Source organism: Sminthopsis crassicaudata, chromosome 2 (assembly GCF_048593235.1).
Source record: "Sminthopsis crassicaudata isolate SCR6 chromosome 2, ASM4859323v1, whole genome shotgun sequence".
NCBI lineage: Eukaryota > Metazoa > Chordata > Mammalia > Dasyuromorphia > Dasyuridae > Sminthopsis > Sminthopsis crassicaudata.
In genome coordinates, this window is record NC_133618.1 from 41,619,061 (window position 1) to 41,637,873 (window position 18,813).

Genomic DNA, 18,813 nt, shown 5'->3' on the forward strand with positions numbered 1-18,813 from the left:
AATAAATCACACCAAAAAAACAAAAATAGAGGTAAATAGAATACTAGAAAAAATTAGGTATGGTAGATCTTTGGAGAAAACTGAATGGTGACAGAATGGAGTATACTTTCTTCTCAGCAATTCATGGTACCTACACAAAAATTGACCACATATTGGGACATAAAGACCTCAAAATTAAATACAACAAGACAGAAATAGTAAATGCTTTTTTCAGATCACGATGCAACAAAAACTACATTCAACAAAAAGTTAGAGGTAAATAGACCAAAAAGTAATTGGAAACTAAATAATCTCATCATAAAGAACGATTGGTAAAACAGTAAATTATAGACACAATTAATAATTTCACTCAAGATAACGACAATGATGAGACATCATACTAAAATTTGTGAGATACTGCCAAAGCAGTGGTAAGGGGAAATTTTATATATTTGAATAAAACAGAGAAAGAGAAGATCAATGAATTGGCCTTGCAACTTAAAAACTAGAAAAAGACCAAATTAAAAACCCCCAAATACTAAACTTGAAATTCTAAAATTAAAAGGATAAATTAATAATATTGAAAGTTTAAAAAAACTATTGAAGTAATAAATAAAACAGAGTTGGTTTATAAAAAAAAAACAATAAAATAGATAAACCTTTGGTAAATCGGATTAGAAAAAGGAAAGAGGAAAATCAAATTCTTAGTCTTAAAAAGGAAAAGGGGGAAGTTTCCACCAATGAAGAAGAAATTGCAGCTATAATAAGGAGTTACTTTGCCCAACTTTATGCAAATAATTTGAGAACCTAAGTGAAATAGATGCCTACCTCCAAAAATATGGGCTTCCCACATTAACAGAAGAGGAAATAAATTGCTTAAATTTTCCCATTTCAAAATAAATAAATAAATAAAACAAGCTATTAATCAACTCCCTAAGAAAAAAATCCCCAGGATGAGATGGATTTACATTCTACCAAACATTTAAAGAAGAATTAGCTCCAATGATATATAAACTATTTGGAAAAATAGGGAATGAAGGAGTTCTACCAAATTACTTTGATGACACAGACATGTCATGTTGATACCTAAAACAAGTAGGCTGAAAACAGATTAGAGGGTTTCCCCTCAGGGGACCGGACACTCACAGGCCCTGCTCTCTTCGGAAGGGACCACAAGGGATCTTGGGGAGAAGCAGGCGCCCATTTGGGGAAAACGTCTTCTGGCCCACACATATCTTGGGTACCTTGAGGACATAGTCCATGAAAAATTGCATCTACATGTAAATTCAATAGAGCCATTTAATACAGAGCAGAGCAGGTATGCAAGTATGGATACCATCTGTAGGACAACCTGTATCAAAGAAGAAGGAAAGGAGTCAGGAGAAGCCTCAGTCATACATAAGACAATTCCCATGCTTTCCCGTTGTGAGGGGGTATGGAAAAGCTGAGAGCAGTGCCCAGAAATGTTAGAGTAAAAGGCAGATCTCAAGGGCAGAGTATAAGAGGCACTCTGAGGTTTATTCTGCCTGACCCTGACAAACAGGGTCGTGACAATATTGAGTAAACCTAAGTAATGAGGGAAAATCTCTGCACTCTAGCTCCTGCACTGTCAGACACGTGATCTGGGGACTATAAAACGGGGTTAAAGAAGACGGGAAGGAGAACTCCATGATGAAAAATGATAGAATAAAGACCTACTGCCACATACTCGTGTAAGTCGGGTCTTAGGAGTTAGGATCCTGCCTGGGGTTAGGATCCAAAGCCTGACAATCTGGCTAAAAGAAGATCCAAATGAGGCAACTTTCTCTCCCTTTATTCTGCACAAACACATATGGGAGGAATGGAAATCAGTCAAACAAAACAAAGAAATGCATAAGGAAGTGTAAATTATGAGATACAGAAGAGACGGTACAAGAATGACTGGACTAGACTTCCGGCCAAGAGGGCAGAGAGGATGCACACACCTGCTTAAGCTCCGTCTTTTTTCCCAGAATAATTTATTTCATGACAAGCCTCAGAATTAGTGCTTGAACGAAAACAAATAATTACCAAGAGAAGATGCCTCCAAATTAGGTAGGAAAGGTCCGTTTTTGCTCAGGGGGTGGGACGGTTTTAGATTGGGTCCAGATGGAGGACAGGCAGGGGGAGCAGGGCAGGCAGATCACAGTGAGCAGCCTAGAGGGGGAAGGGTGGGATTTCAGCTGTTTCTGCAGGGAGAGCTTTCCAAGTGTGGCTACGTTGCCCTGGTAGCAAACCAAGATCAGCAGAGAAACCACAATCATGGGGTGAACATTATGACATGGCAAAGCTCACATCTCCCAGGACGCGGCCACACCCACCCACAGTGACTAAGCACATTCTTAGGGTCTCAGAGCGCAGACAGAGTGCAGCCATTGTGGTCCTGTTAATGCCACGCTGCTGCTCCCCCCCTCCCCGCCATGGTCTGTAGAGGCATCTCAGTAATACCATCCAGCCCTCCCCAAAATAAACATCAGACTGCATCTGTTTTTCTTGTTACCTTGTTTTTTTTGACAACTCTGACAAAATGAACAAAAAATTTAAAGGAGTCTAACCACTGACAGTTTCTATATGGATAGAGACTTTAACCCCCAAGGAGACTAAAAAGGGACTGTCCCCAGAGGAATCCCCAAAAGGGGATATGATCTGCTCCTCAATACACAAGACTCTCATAGTAGAAATCGAAAAGGCTGTCACAAGAGAGATAGAAGAGAAATGGGAATAGGAAAGGGAAGCTTACCAAGAGAGTCTGGAGAAGTCATCCCAGGCATTTAAAGTTCCTTGAACAACAGAATTAGTGGATTGGAAGTGATGCTGACTGCAAGATTTATAGTGGGCTCTCCCCGGGTTCAACCACTAAAAGCAGGAGGCATCTACCCCTGACCATCATATGAGGGTTGGGAAAAAATTCCTACTCTTCACACAAGGCTGGGAGGGAGGCCTGAAGGCCCTGAGGCCGAGCCCACAGCCTAGGATCCCCAAGATAAGAATTGAGGAAAGGGATTTATATCAGGCAGGGAACCTCCAGGTAACCAACACTCAGTCCCTGCTCTCAAGGGGGTACCATGAGGGACAGGAAGGAAGAAACCCTTTACAGGACTCTCCCATTGGCTACTATAAAGTGGCCCCAGGCTCCAAGAGGAAATTATCTGTGCACGTATTTCAAAAAATAAAATACTATTAAAGAAAACATCCCTTTAATGTTGAAGGAGGGAGTCCAAATGCAGGGATCATATCCACTGTAAAGCTTTAACCATAGCAACAGAGCAGGATGCCTCCATCCCCATCGCCAGGAAACCTTGTGAACCTCAAACCATTTAAATGCCCGAACTACAGGACCAAGTATTGCCCACCTCACCCTCAGACTCAAGGTTCTCCTCTCGTCCTCACATCCCAAATCAAGAAACATAGAACAATCCCAAAGGCCAATAATGAAAAGTCCCATAAACCCCAAGGCTTCTCCCCTCCCAAATAACTCGGCCCCAGGGAACAAGTCCTAATGTGCATCATGGAGCAGCTCCTGAGAACAGGCCCCACCATCCGCCCAAGGGAGTCTTTTCTACAAGTGATGCTCTTAATGACACATTCTCATCACATTTTCCCTTTCTGGCCTAGTTTTTCCTGTACAATAACAATGTGGAGAATCACATTTAAAAGCACGCACTTGTTCAGCCCACATCACTCTGTTGACTGTACTGAAGAGAATGGAAGGAAGGACTAAGGTTTGGAACACACAGTCTTACAGAAATGAATGTTGGACAGTATTCTTATGTGTCTTGGCCAGCAGGGGCTGCCAGGAGTCAGCTGGGGGGGGCTCCTCCACGAGAATGGCAATGGCCACCATACCTGGAAGGGGACGGGGCCACACAGACACCACAGGATCCGGCTGTTTAGACAAGTATGCTACAGGCCTAGTCCGGGGCCCCAGGGTTTGGGTCAGGATTCCCTTGGAGATACCGGAAGATTCTGCCACAAAGAGACGGACCGGCTTGGAAAGGTCAGGAGGGCCTGTGCAGGGAAGCTAGATGAGGCAGGAACCTTGCTGGGTCTGTCCCCAGACGAAACCTCAGATCGGCTATAACCACCAAAAACCAGAAGGGACTCAGCACAGACCACAGAACAGTATGTAGCTACAATCTACACCATGGCTGGGGTACTCACTAATCTGCACAGTGTGGGGCTCAGCCTGGGGCAATAGAACTTCCCCAGCACAACTGTGCTTCTCTAAGCAGAGCCACTTCCCATGCTTTGTGGGACTATTTACTGGACAACTGGAAATTCCCACAGTCCCACAGCTGGCTTTAGCTTGGGGCAATGACACTATCACTGCTCATCCTCTAGCCCCAGGGAAAAACTATAATAGTAGGAGATCTCAACCTTGCATGCTCAGAATTAGACAAATCAAATCACACAAAAAAATAAAATAAAAATAAAGAGGTAAATAGAATACTACAAAAAATTAGGTATGATAGATCTTTGAAGAAAAGTGAATGGTGATAGAATGGAGTATACTTTCTTCTCAGCAGTTCATGGTACATATACAAAAATTAACCGTATATTAGGATATAAAGACCTTAAAATTAAATGCAAGAAGGCAGAAATAGTAAATGCTTTTTTTCAGATCACGATGCAATAAAAACTACATTCAACAAAAAGTTAGGGGTAAATAGACCAAAAAGTAATTGGAAATTAAATAATCTTATCTTAAAGAATGATTGGTGAGACAGCAAATTATAGACACAATTAATAATTTTACTCAAGATAACGACAATGATGAGATATCATACTAAAATTTTGGGGATATTGCCAAAGCAGTAGTAAGGGGAAATTTTATATCTTTAGAGGCTTACTTGAATAAAACAGAGAAAGAGAAGATCAATGAATTGGGCTTGCAATTTAAAAACTAGAAAAACACCCAATTAAATGCCCCCAAATACTAAACTTGAAATTCTAAAATTAAAAAGAGAAATTAATAATATTGAAAGTTTAAAAAAAACTATAATAAATAAAACAGAGTTGGTTTATGAAAAAATCAATAAAATAGATAAACCTTTGGTAAATCGGATTAGAAAAAGGAAAGAGGAAAATCAGATTCTTACTCCTAAAAAGGAAAAGGGGAACTTTCACCAATGAAGAAGAAATTGCAGCTATAATAAGGAGTTACTTTGCCCAACTTTATGCCAATAATTTGAGAACCTAAGTGAAATAGATGACTACCTTGAAAAATATAGGCTTTGCAGATTAACAGCTTAAATATTCCCATCTCAAAATAAAAAAAATAAATAAAACAAGCTATTAATCAACTCCCTAAGAAAAAAATCCCCAGGATGAGATGGATTTACATTCTACCAAATAGTTAAAGAACAATTATCCCAATGATATATACACTATTTGAAAAAAATAGGGAATGAAGGAGTTCTACCAAATTACTTTGATGACACAGACATGTCATGTTGATACCTAAACCAAGTAGGCTGAAAACAGAGAAGGGGGGTTTCCCTCAGTGGACCGGACACTCACAAGCCCTGCTCTCTTCGGAAGGGACCACAAGGGATCTTGGGGAGAAGCAGGCGCCCATTTGGGGAAAACATCTTCTGGCCTACACAGATCTTAGGTACCTTGAGGACATGGAGAATGAAAAATTGCATCTACATGTAAATTCAATAGAGCCATTTAATACAGAGCAGAGCAGGTATGCAACTATGGATACCATCTGTAAGACAACCTGTATCAAAGAAGAAGGAAAGGAGTCTGGAGAAGCCTCAGTCATACATAAGACAACTCCCAGGCTTTGCCATTGGGAGGGGGTATGAAAAAGCTGAGAGCAGTGCCCAGAAATGTTAGAGTAAAAGGCAGATCTCAAGAGCAGAGTATAAGAGGTACTCTGAGGCTTATTCTACCTGAGCCTGACAAACAGGGTGGTGACAGTATTGAGTAAACCTAAGTAATGAGGGAAAATCTCTGCACTCTAGCTCCTGCACTGTCAGACACGTGATCTGGGGACTATAAAAGGGGGTTAAAAATGATGGGAAGGAGAACTCCATGATGAAAAATGATAGAATAAAGACCTACTGCCACATACTCGTATAAGTCGGGTGTACTGTGGAAAACCCTTGAAGTTGTTCTTGGATTGAGGTAATCAGAGCTGAAGACATACAAAGACCCAGAGAAGGTAAGAACCAGTGGACCTTCTCTGTGGTAAGCAGCAGAGTGTTAATGACTGGCGCCCAAACAGGGTCCTGTTATCCTTGTTAGGAAGCCCCACAGCCTCACTTTAGGTGAGAAGCTGGAGAGGAACAGACATGATACAGACACTTTCACTTCCCATTCTCAAGCCTGATGAAAATGAAAGTTATGCTAGGCAAGCATATAAATTAGTTAAAGGACAAGATTGCCAAACCTTAGTGGACAGGATTTGGAAAACTTCCCCTTGGTTGGAATATACAGCATTGGATAGTGTTCATGGTTGGAATATACAGCATTGGATAGTGTTCAATGAGCTACAGGGGTCACAAATGACTGCATATTTTTATCTTTCTTTGCTATTTCTGGTGGTTTCCGCCCCTTTGGTGTGATTTTTTTTAATGTGATATAATGGAAATGTTTTAAGGATTTTAACAAGTTTAAATTTGAACTCTTCCTGCCTTTCTTGGAAAGGGAAAACTCACATGGCCAAACTCCCAGACCTCGTTCAGAGGCCACAGGCACCAAGACGTGCAGGGTGGTCCCTGGATGTGAGCAATGAAGAGACAGCCGAGAACATCTCACCTCATTCCCACTGGCTCCTGCCCCTCCCTTTACTAACAGAGGGAAACCTCCCAACATCACCCACAGGGAACAGCTTCAATCTTTCTCCCCTGGCTATTACACATTATAGAGAGCTGAGAACACTCCACCCACAGCCTCCCAAAGGGGTCCCCTCTACTTTTTCCCTTTGCCCAACGTGGACTAAGAGGAGACACCTGAAAATACCTCCTGGAAATGTGAACCCCAACGAATCCCCCAATTTTTACATCTTTACCCACACTAGACCTGACAACCTCCAAAGGCAATTCCCTACACCACAACATCTTATTTCCAGAACCAAGAGACATTTGAATCACTTCCACAAAGGATTCTATCCCAACTTCAGGAATAATATCTACACAACTTAATCTGAACATCACCCTCCTCATGTGGTCCCCTAACTCAATGGGTCCCTGGTCTCCTGGAACAGCACTGGACAACCTCACACCCTATAAAAGCCCAATACCCAACATCCTGCAAGTAAGAGGTGCTGGCAATTGAGGGAAGATCTCAGCTGTATCACTACTATCCCCTACTCCTCCCAGAGGCTGCACCAGGATCTCAGGTCAATGGAGCTCATGAGAGAGAAACTATGTTTTCTCCTCTTTCATCAAAAGTCCTTCTAATGTTTGCTATGCTTAGTGTTGAGGAAACAACGTCTGTCCTCGTCCCCATAGAAAGAGCCACCGAATCAAGGAATAACTTTGTCTGACTCCATCTGCCTTTCTTCAGCCGATCTCTCCCCTGAGATGAGCACTTAGCCCCACTCTCATAAGTGAAAGTCTGCCCCAGAGCCCCTTCACATCAAAGACTGGATGGGGGCCTGTATTGTGATTTTAAAGAAAAGTTTGGATTCGCTCCTATAAATGACGCTCTCAAGCTCAGTTAAAAAGTAAAAGTAAAAAGTTTTAATCAAATAAGACAAGGTATAGATAGTTTAGATTTGCATGAAAAAAACAAATAAAAATAAGAACAATTAACAATATGACAATTATAGCAGATAGAGGAAGAGAATACATCACCAACTCAAGGGAACATGCAAGAACTTCAAACGGCTAGGAGCCCTCTTTTTCAGCCTTCTCAACTTGAGTTGTGTAAAGATTTTCCCGCACAAGGTGTCCGTTCACGGGCGAGGCTCTATCATAGTATGGGACACTGACTTTTTATGTCTTTAGACAAAGAAGGCTTTTTGCCAAAAAATTGTATAACGGTTTGGCACATACATCTGTGCAGGTGCAGGGTACGGAAGGGCTTCACTAGTTGATTCGTTCCATATCGTCTGAATCTTGACAGTTCTTTATTAATTGCCTATGCTCAGGGAGGGAGCCACTCCTCTCTGGAGCATAAACATCTCTAGGAATGGCTAGTTCCTAGTATCTAGTGTCAAAAATGTACAGAGTTCATGGAACGGTCAAGTTCCCATAATTTGGAAGCTCAGGCCTATTAGATTTCAGTGAGCTTATAATTCTAATAAGAAATTTTAAATTTCTCATTCAGGGCCATTGTACTCTCATTTGCCCCCTGCCTCCACCCCTTGTCCTGCTCCACCACTGCTGACTCCTTTTCTCCCCAAGTCTTCCCTGTGGAAAAAGTCTCCTTAAAGTTCATCTTTTGCCACCCTCTAAATAAGTGGTCCTCAAACTCTTTAAGTAGAGGGCCAGTTCACTCTCCCTCAGACTGTGGGAGGGCCAGACTATAGTAAAAACAAAAACTCACACTCTGTCTCCACCTCTCAGCCCATTTGCCATGACCTGGCAGGCCCCATAAACGTCTTCAGCAGCCGCATCCTGCCCACATGCTGTAGTTTGAGAACCGCTGTTGTAATTGGACAGAAGGAGAACAGGAAGCACAAGCCCTGAATGAGGGGCTTAAGGAGAGCCAGTTACTGATCCCAGAGTCTGACTATACACCCTGTACTCCAGTAAGTGCAAAGGGAAAGAACAGATAAAAGTTAGGACTATGAGGAGGAAAGGGCAATTTCCACTGGGAGAAGGAGCTGGGAAGCCCCCCTCTCACTTTTCACATGGTATTATCAGGTCAGAGCCCTTCACCCGCTGTTTCCCTGGGACGTTCTCCTGCAGAGACCCCCTTTCCCTGGTTCTCCCAAGGATTGGGGTGCATTCAGGGAGTTCCTTCCTTTCAGGAACTCTGGGCCTTCCCTTCGGTTCCCGGGAAGAGTCGGCCCCTCAGCAGCATATTCAGGATTCACGGCTCCCCCTGACTCTCGGACCTCCCACAATGACTAAGGTCAGTTCCTGCATCCCTGAAGCCTCAGCTTGTGGAATTCTGCTTCATGGGAATACTTTTCCCAGGCACTGATGGCCAGAGGAGATGAGGGAGGAAGGAGCCAAAGGGAGCAAGAGACAGACACAGAGACTCCATGAGCTGCTAGAGATGGAGAAGATGGATTGAGAGGCGTGGAGCCAAGATGGGGGAGAAGGCACACTCAACTTTCTGAACTTCTCTGATACCCTCACAACCAATTATTATATTCAGCCTCAAAAATAGCACTTGATGATCAAATTCACAAAGATTAGAAGTACAACAACACACCAGCTGAAGATAATCTGGAAGACTGCCAGAACAGGTTTGTCCTGAAGGCCCAGAGAAGATCTACACAAGCAGGGAGGTAGGAGAGACTAGTTTCCAGAGCTGACCGGGGCGGGGTGACCTCTGTGGCTCAAAAAGTTATACAGACTAACGCTGCCACAGGTTGACTGCTCTGCCTTGATTACAAAGCAGAAAACCAGCAGAGAAATTAAAACCAAAGGCAGAGGATACTCTAAAAACGCCAGAACTTAACAAGATCGGGCTATAACCACCCAAAACCGGAAGGGACTCAGCACAGACCACAGAACAGTATGCAGCTGCAATCTACAGCATGGCTGGGGCAGTCACTAATCTGCACAGTGTGGGGCTCCGTCTGGGGCAATAGAACTTCCCCAGCACAACTGTGCTTCCCTAAGCAGAGCCACTTCCCATGCCTTGCAGGACTATTTGCTGGGCAATTGGAAATTCCCACAACCTCACAGCTGGCTTTAGCTTGGGGCAATGACACTATCACTGCTCATCCTCTAGCCTCAGGGCAAAACTATTATAGTAGGAGATCTCAACCTTGCATGCTCAGAATTAGATAAATCAAAACATAAAAAAATAACAAAAATAAAGAGATAAATAGAATACTAGAAAAAATTAGGTATGATAGATCTTTGGAGAAAACTGAATGGTGACAGAATGGAGTATACTTTCTTCTCAGCAATTCCTGGTACCTATACAAAAACTGACCACATATTGGGACATAAAGACCTCAAAATTAAATACAACAAGACAGAAATAGTAAATGCTTTTTTCAGATCACGATGCAATAAAAACTACATTCAACAAAAAGTTAGAGGTAAATAGACCAAAAAGTAATTGGAAACTAAATAATCTCATCATAAAGAATGATTGGTGAAACAGTAAATTATAGACACAATTAATAATTTCACTCAAGATAACGACAATGATGAGACATCATAAAATTTCCCCTTACTACTGCTTTGTCAATATCCCACAAATTTTAGTATATCTTTAGAAGCTTACTTGAATAAAACAGAGAAAGAGAAGATCAATGAATTGGGCTTGCAATTTAAAAACTAGAAAAATACCCAATTAAGTACCCCAAATACTAAACTTGAAATTCTAAAATTAAAAAGAGAAATTAATAATATTGAAAGTTTAAAAAAAACTATAATAAATAAAACAGAGTTGGTTTATGAAAAAACCAATAAAATAGATAAACCTTTGGTAAATCGGATTAGAAAAAGGAAAGAGGAAAATCAGATTCTTACTCTTAAAAAGGAAAAGGGGAACTTTCCACCAATGAAGAAGAAATTGCAGCTATAATAAGGAGTTACTTTGCCCAACTTTATGCCAATAATTTGAGAACCTAAGTGAAATAGATGACTACCTTGAAAAATATAGGCTTTGCAGATTAACAGCTTAAATATTCCCATCTCAAAATAAAAAAATAAATAAATAAAACAAGCTATTAATCAACTCCCTAAGAAAAAAATCCCCAGGATGAGATGGATTTACATTCTACCAAATATTTAAAGAAAAATTACCCCAATGATATATAAACTATTTGAAAAAAAATAGGGAATGAAGGAATTCTACCAAATTACTTTGATGACACAGACATGTCATGTCGATACCTAAACCAAGTAGGCTGAAAACAGAGAAGGGGGGTTTCCCTCAGGGGACCGGACACTCACAAGCCCTGCTCTCTTCGGAAGGGACCACAAGGGATCTTGGGGAGAAGCAGGCGCCCATTTGGGGAAAACATCTTCTGGCCTACACAGATCTTAGGTACCTTGAGGACATGGAGAATGAAAAATTGCATCTACATGTAAATTCAATAGAGCCATTTAATACAGAGCAGAGCAGCTATGCAAGTATGGATACCATCTGTAAGACAACCTGTATCAAAGAAGAAGGAAAGGAGTCTGGAGAAGCCTCAGTCATACATATGACAATTCCCACGCTTTGCCATTGGGAGGGGGTATGGAAAAGCTGAGAGCAGTGCCCAGAAATGTTAGAGTAAAAGGCAGATCTCAAGGGCAGAGCATAAGAGGCACTCTGAGGCTTATTCTACCTGAGCCTGACAAACAGGGTGGTGACAGTATTGAGTAAACCTAAGTCATGAGGGAAAATCTCTGCACTCTAGCTCCTGCACTATCAGACACGTGATCTGGGGACTATAAAAGGGGGTTAAAAATGATGGGAAGGAGAACTCCATGATGAAAAATGATAGAATAAAGACCTACTGCCACATACTCGTGTAAGTCGGGTGTTCTGTGGGGGACCCTTGAAGTTGTTCTTGGATTGAGGTAATCAGAGCTGAAGACATACAAAGACCCACAGAAGGTAAGAACCAGTGGACCTTCTCTGTGGTAAGCAGCAGAGTGTTAATGACTGGCGCCCAAACAGGGTCCTGTTATCCTTGTTAGGAAGCCCCACAGCCTCACTTTAGGTGAGAAGCTGAAGAGGAACAGACATGGTACAGACACTTTCATTTCCCATTGTCAAGCCTGATGAAAATGAAAGTTATGCTAGGCAAGCAAATAAATTAGTTAAAGGACAGGATTGCCAAACCTTAGTGGACAGGATTTGGAAAACTTCCCCTTGGTTGGAATATACAGCATTGGATAGTGTTCAATGAGCTACAGGGGTCACAAATGACTGCATATGAAGAGGAGTCTCCTGGGGTGTTGACTGATTTAGATTTACAATATATGGGATTGTAAAAGCAGCCGTCTGTGGTGGTTCCGGTCATTCGCCAAAATTACTTACAGGAGTTAGGCAAAAGGGTGAGTCAATAGCAGGGTATTCTAATGAGGATGAGGGCAGAAAGTTTTCAGGCCTTTCAGAATATAGGATGCTCATTCCCCTCCCAACAGCATTTATATCCATCTTTGAATAAATGGAGAGACAAGAAGGGCAGTGGTTATACTAACAAAATGGAAAATAATAGACACGAAAAAACAGCACATGGGGGGGGAAAGGAAAGAGGGGGGGAAGAAACGAGGAAGTGGTCCTTACAAGGGAGCTTGAGAAAAAAGACAGCCACATCAACAGGTGTAAAAACAAAACAGGATGTTTCCCAAGATGGAACTATGTCCAGGTGGGAGGGGTTGGCGACTAAAGCAGCTCCAGAGGCAAATACAAGAACTTACAAAACAATTGCAACAGCTAAATCAACCAAAGGTATCTGCCTATGTTGCAACTCTTTGTAGTGAATCACCTGATGGCGGGGCTTCCTGAGGCAGGGGGGGATAGAGGGACTCTCTTTGAGTGGCAGGCATCTCAATGATGACAGACGGGGGCCTGGAAGGGTTCTTATTGTCCGGGGGAATAGAGGCTACAGAGGCTGCCCGAGACAAAGGGCGGAGGCAACATTCTGTGACTGACAAAAGCTGTTGTTTGTCAGGGTCACTAGATGCCGATTCTACAATATCACGAATCAAGTAAGAGGAGGCAGTTGTGAGGACAGCATGCGGCCCTTCCTTCTGTAATTTATCATTTAGGTCTCTGCCTACTTTCTGCCATTTCTGGGGATGAATCTCTGGCCCGTTCACAAGAAACCAGGGACAAGTTTCATTTATAAAACGGCATCTAGTGATTCGCTAAATTTCCCCGTATTTATTAAGAATTCTGACAATGATGCCCTCGAGTATTACTCAGGAGCGTCCCACTCTTAAACTCACTATACGAGGAAAGGTTTTTGAAGGTATTTTAGACTCTGGGGCCGGTTCCACTGTCCTTTCACAGGATGCCTGGCCCCCTAGCTGGCCCCTCAGGCTTCCGTGACTCATTTGCAGGGCATCTGACAGTCCAAAAACACCCTGCAAAGCTCACAACTATTGGTCTGGAAAGATGGGGAAGGAAATTCAGGCATCGTGCGGCCATTTGTCGTTCCCGGCCTGCCTGTTAACTTGTGGGGGAGAGATACCTTATCCCAAATGGGAATCCTCATGTGCAGCCCCAATGCAGTCGTTGCCCAGCAAATGCTTTCCCAAGGATTCCTTCCTGCACAGGGCCTAGGTAGAGAGGGACAGGGAATCTCGACATCCATAACGACCACCCCTAAGACAGACTGTACAGGCTTAGGCTTCTGTGACCATTTTTCATAAGGGCCACTGATCGCCCTGCACACAAGGCAGATAACATTACCTGGAAGGATGACCTCCCTGTCCGGATTGATCAGTGGCCCCTCCCCACAAAAAAGCTGTCCGCAGCCATCGAGTTAGCGCAGGAACAACTGGCCGCTGGCCACACTGAACTCTCCCCGTCCCCTTGGAATACGCCCATTTTTGTTATTCAGAAGCGCTCGGGTAAATGGCGCCTGTTACAAGACCTCAGGGCTGTGAATAAAACCATGGTCCCCATGGGGACACTCCAGCCTGGGCTCCCCTCCCCAGTGGCTATCCCTAGGAGATTTTTTTAAATTGTCATTGACCTAAAAGATTGTTTTTTCTCCATCCCTCTTCACCCTGATGATTGCATATGCTTTGCTTTTAGCCTTCCCCTAGTTAATTGTGTGGGCCCCTCCCTAATCTTTCAATGGAGGGTCCTCCCTCAGGGTATGGCTGATAGCCCAACCCTCTGTCAAAGATATGTAGCCCAGGCTATCTATCCATTCAGGCTGCATCATCCTGATGTGTATATCATCCACTACATGGATGACATTCTTCTAGTAGGGCCTAATGAGCCGCATCTCTCTCAGATCTGCCAGCTCCTTGTCTCTGCCCTCCAGGCCCTTCAAGCTCTTTGGTAGAGACCCTGACCATATAGTTTCCCCCTACACTACTCCCCAAACACAATGGCTTGTTCAGAATGATGATTGGGCCACCAGCTCCATTTCCTTTCAGGGAACCACTGACAACCACTTTCCCTCTGATAAACTGATTCAATTCTTACAGAAAACGCCTGTTGTTTTCCCCAAGGGAACAAAGTCTGTCCCAATCAAAGGGGCCCGGCTAGTTTTCACTGACAGGTCAGCCTCAGGCGTTGCAGCATTCAGTGTCGATGGTCAAGTTTCCCGCTTTAGAACAAACTTTACCTCCGCACAGCTGGTTGAGCTCGCTGCCATCATTAGAGTTTTTGAATTATTGGAAGATCCTTTCAATTTATATACTGACAGTGCCTATGTGGCACACTCTGCCCCCTGCTGGAGATAGTAACTTATATTCGCCCTTCAACCAATGCTTCCCCCTTGTTTGCTGAACTTCAGTGCTTAATCCTTGCCCATAGTGAACCTTTGTCGGTCACGTTCGTGCCCATTCTGGCCTCCCTGGGCCATTGGCAGTGCAAGGGCTGCTTGACTCTCCTGCCTGAACCTCACTTGGGAGTGAACCCCCGGGGGTTAGTCCCTGGCGAACTATGGAAGATGGATGTCACCCACTACCCATCCTTTGGCAAATTAAAATACATTCACGTCTCCATAGATACCTTTAGTGGCTTCATTTTTGCATCCCTACAAACAGGGGAAGCCTCCAAACATCTGTGATCTGTCACGTTCTCACCTTTTTGGCTGTTGTCCCAAAACCCAAAATTCTTAAAAGTGACAATAGTCCGGGCTACACTGGCTCCACCTTTAAACAGTTCTGTGCTCAGATGGAAATCAAACATTACTAGCATACCTTATAACCCCCAGGGTCAAGGAATTGTTGAGAGAGCTCAAACTTTAAAAAATATGATCCCAAAATTACAATCAGGGGGAGAAATGTTATATCCTAAAGCAGGAAATTTTAAAACCCTTTTAAATCATGCAGGGTTTGTGTTAAATTTTCTTACTTATGATATTGAGGGCAAATCTGCCACTGACCGCCTCTGGCATTCATCTACAGCCCTTGTGTTATACAATCTTTTGGTTCTAAAGAAAAAAGGGGGAGATGTTGGGAGCCAACGGCCCAGGTGTCTCTCCCCCCTAAGTGGGCCTTCCCAGGTGTTTCTCCCCCCTAAGTGGGCCTTATCCTCAGACAAATAGTTTCGGCAACCAGAGCATATCCCAACATTATATCCTAAACGCAAACCGTCCCTGTTCATCGAACCAGCCATCCCCGTGTTTCTTTCCCAGGCCCAACCCTACTTCTCTTTCTCATGCTTTTGGCTATATAGGCTGTACCCCAAGAGCAATGAAATAAGACCTTGACAAGAATCTGCTTGGTCTCGCTCTTCTTTCTCGCCCATTTCTCTTTCAGGCTGGGTCCCCCTTGGCCCCCTGAATAACTGAGTCCAGGAGGACGGGACACTGGGGGGCTCAGCCTGAGGCAATAGAACTTCCCCAGGGACTGTGCTTCCTTAGGCTGAGCCACTTCCTGTGCCTTGCAGGACTACTCACTGGGCAACTGCTAATATCCACAGCCTCACAGCCAGTTTTGACTTCAGATAGTGACATTCTCACTGCTCAGCCTCTAGCCTCAGGGCAGTTGTTAATCCACATAGCGGGGTTCTTCCAAGGGCACTTCTGCAGCTCCACTGTGAAGGCCCGAGTGACTTCCAGTGGGGAACTCTTTCCCAGAGCACTCCCGGATCTCACAACTACCATCCATACACCTATCCCTGTTCTGCAGAGGAAGCTGGTAACCTTCTGGCCCTGAAGGCAGACCCTCCAGGCTTTAAAAAATGAGTTAAAAAAATTACAAGGAACATCAATAGCTTCTATACAGAAAGAGAGCAGGTTTTCAACCCCAAGGAGACTAATAGCAGACAGTCTCCAGATAATTGTTGGTCCCCAACACAAAAGGCTCTCCTAGAAGAAAAATGGGGAAAGGAAAGAGAAGCTATGCAAGAGAGTAACAACTTCCAGAAATGTGAATTGGAAGAGGTAACAAGCTCCCAGGAAGTGTAGGAAAATGTAAAGAGCTCCCACGAAAGAAGGATTCGTGAATAGGAAAAAGAATTCAACTCGGTTAAAAAAAAAAAAAAAAAAATTAGTGATATGGAAAAAAATTCCATAGAGCACAATGCAGAGCAGCTAATGAGTACAGGCCCCACCATCCACCCAAGGGCGTCTTTTCTACTATTAATGCTCTTAATGAGGAATTCTCCTCATGATTTCCCTTTGTGGTGTAGTTTTTCCTGTACAAAAACAACTATGTAGAGAATCATTTGTAAAAGGACTATACATGTTTATTTTACCCCATAGCACTCTGCTGGCTGTCCTGGAACACAGACTCTTACAAAAATAAACGTTGGACACTATTCTTATGTGTATTGACAACAATGAAACCCTAGTGAGGGGAAAAGCCGTAAGGGTGATGAAGGAGGAGGTAAGACCGCTCCCCAAGGTCACCCAATGATCACTTCCAACCAAGTTTTACCAATATGAACAATGCAAACCTCCCCAGGCAAAGCTCCAAAGCACTGAGTCTCCTCTTCTTCCTTAAAGAGGAATAACTGAGAGGCAGCTCCAGGGGCCTTCAAGTCCTTTTATGACATTACATGGGAGCAAAGCCACAGACAGTGGGGAGCCCTGGGAGGGGTTTAAAACCCTTAACTCCAGTAAGGATCCTGATGACGTGTCTCATCTGGTTCCTCAACACCAACATGACAGGGGGCAACATTGGCCAAAAGTCCTCTCCTGGCCACACCACGGCCCCCAGTGCCCCCTTCCTACATGCTGAATCAAGAGACAAGAGAACCTCTCACAAGTTTCATCCATAAGATCCCCACAAGAAAGCACAACTGAAACAAGAAATGACATTGTCCAGCTCTCTCTGCCTTTCCTCAGCAGTTCTCTCTCCCGAGACGGGCATTTAGCCCCACTCTCATAACCGAACCTCCTCCCCAGAGCCCCTTTATCTAGGGGACTAGACAGGTGCAATTGCACTCTCATTTGTGCCCCGCCGCCTTCATCCTTGGTCCTGCTTCATTTCTGCTGTCTCCTTTTCTCCCGAGTTTTCCATAGGGAAAAAGTCTCCTTAAAGGTCATCTCCTGCAAACCTCTAAAAAGACAGAAGGAGAGCAGGGGGCACAAGCCCTGAATGAGGGGCTTAAGCAGAGCCAGTTACTGACCCCAGGCTCTGCCTAAACATGCAGTGCTGCAGTAACTGCAAAGTTAAAGAACAGAAAAAGGTTAGGACTATAAGGAGGAAAAGGGGATTCCCACTGGGAGCAGGAGCTGGGAAGCCCCCCTCTCACTTTTCACGTGGTGCTGTCAGGTCGGAGCCCCTCACCCGCTGCTTCCCCAGGACTCTCTCCTGCAGAGACCCCCTTTCCCGGGTTCTCCCAAGGACTCGGGAGCACTCAGGAGGACTCAGGGAGCCGGGGATTCCTCCTTTCAGGAGCTCTGGGACTTCCCTTTGGCTCCTGGGAAGAGCCGGCCCCTCAGCAGCAGTTTCAGGGCTCACGGCTCCCTCTGACCCTCGGACCTCCCACAACGACAAAGGTCAGTTCCTGTGTCCTTGAAGACTCGGCTCTTGGAGTTCTGTCTCATGGGAAAACTTCTCCCAGGCAGAGACGGCCGGAGGTGACGAGGGAGGAAGGAGACAAAGGGAGCAAGAGACAGAGACTCACTGGGAGAGAATGACTGGGACTCTGTGACCTGTGATAGAGAAGAGGTTCTGGAAACCCCTGAGAAGTCTCAGATGAGCCAATGCAAAGAGAAGTGATCGGCCTGGGGAGGACACGACCCACAGTTAGAGAAACGGTGTCCAATGACCCGCCGAGCTCAAGGCAGCCTCTTGTGGAGATGATGACGCGGGACGCTTTGTGAGCACTAAGGACGGGAACCTCTCTCTCCCACACAGGGAACAGAGGAATTCTGAGCACAAAACGCACTTGGGAACCCCCGGCCGGCCCGGACCACGACTAGGGTGGTGGAGGGATCACGGGGTCATCCCTTAGAATGAAACCTCCAGGGCCCAAGTAGAGAACAGAGCGACCAAGATCATACCCCCCAGGAGACGCCCGACACCCCAACATCCCGCACCCAGAATCCGGGGACCTCGGAATGCTGCCCCCCAATTCCAGACTGGGTTCATCCCAACTTCTCTAGCAAAAGGACCCTCATCATCTCCCCGTTTCTTTGGGGAGAAATTTGTTCTGGCAGCCAACCAGGATCAGCAGAGAAGCTACAAACACAAGGGGAGGACAATCATAACCCCAAAAAGCTGGGGTTTGTCCTGACCTGGACACACCCACCCAAAGTGACTCAGTGTGTTCTTAGAGTCTCAGATTCTCAGAGCGCAGACGCAGCCATTTCTGTCCTGCTAGAGCCTCGCTGCTGCCCCCTGCACTTTGTAAAAGAAGGTAAAAAACAGCATCTATCAAAAAAAAAAAACAAACCCATTTGCATTATCTTAGTTTATTTTCTTTATCATTTCTCACAAAATGAGCAAAAAATTTAAAATGAGTCCAACCACTGACAACTTCTATATGGAGAGAGAGCAGACTTTAAACCCTGAGGAGATGAAAAACAGACTGTCCCCAGAGGAATCCCCAAAGGGGGATATGATCTGCTCCTCAATACACAAGACTCTCATA